The sequence below is a fragment of the Ursus maritimus genome, unplaced genomic scaffold (genome assembly GCF_017311325.1).
Source record: "Ursus maritimus isolate PB19 unplaced genomic scaffold, ASM1731132v1 scaffold_23, whole genome shotgun sequence".
In the NCBI taxonomy this organism is placed as follows: Eukaryota; Metazoa; Chordata; class Mammalia; order Carnivora; family Ursidae; genus Ursus; species Ursus maritimus.
This window is the reverse complement of record NW_024424786.1, coordinates 36,741,491-36,741,759: the sequence shown is the minus strand read 5'-3', so window position 1 is coordinate 36,741,759 and position 269 is coordinate 36,741,491. Positions and strand designations below refer to the sequence as shown.

Genomic DNA, 269 nt, shown 5'->3' with positions numbered 1-269 from the left:
CTGTCCCTTATGACCCCCTTCACTTGCTTCCATCACAGCCAAACCCCACAACACACCATAGCTCTCCGGGCCTTCCCTGTCCCGTCCCCAAGCCATTGTCCATGACCTTGCGTCTGCTGGAAGTCACTTCTCCCATCCTGTCTGCAGGTCGGAATCCTGCCTGGGGCATCCACCCGTCTCCCCGCGAGAGCTCTGGGGGCCTCAGGGCCAGAGAGCGGGCGGGGGGGAGGGGCTGCTGTTCCGAGCGCCTGGGGCGTTTTCTCTTGAGT

The 269-nt window shown here is 63.2% G+C and overlaps 1 protein-coding gene across 3 annotated transcripts in view; it reads right to left on the bottom strand.

Annotated features, from left to right (window-relative positions):
• MS4A10 (membrane spanning 4-domains A10) overlaps positions 1 to 269 on the bottom strand; it is a 16,422-nt gene that overhangs the window by 6,804 nt on the left and 9,349 nt on the right. The window lies entirely within an intron of this gene.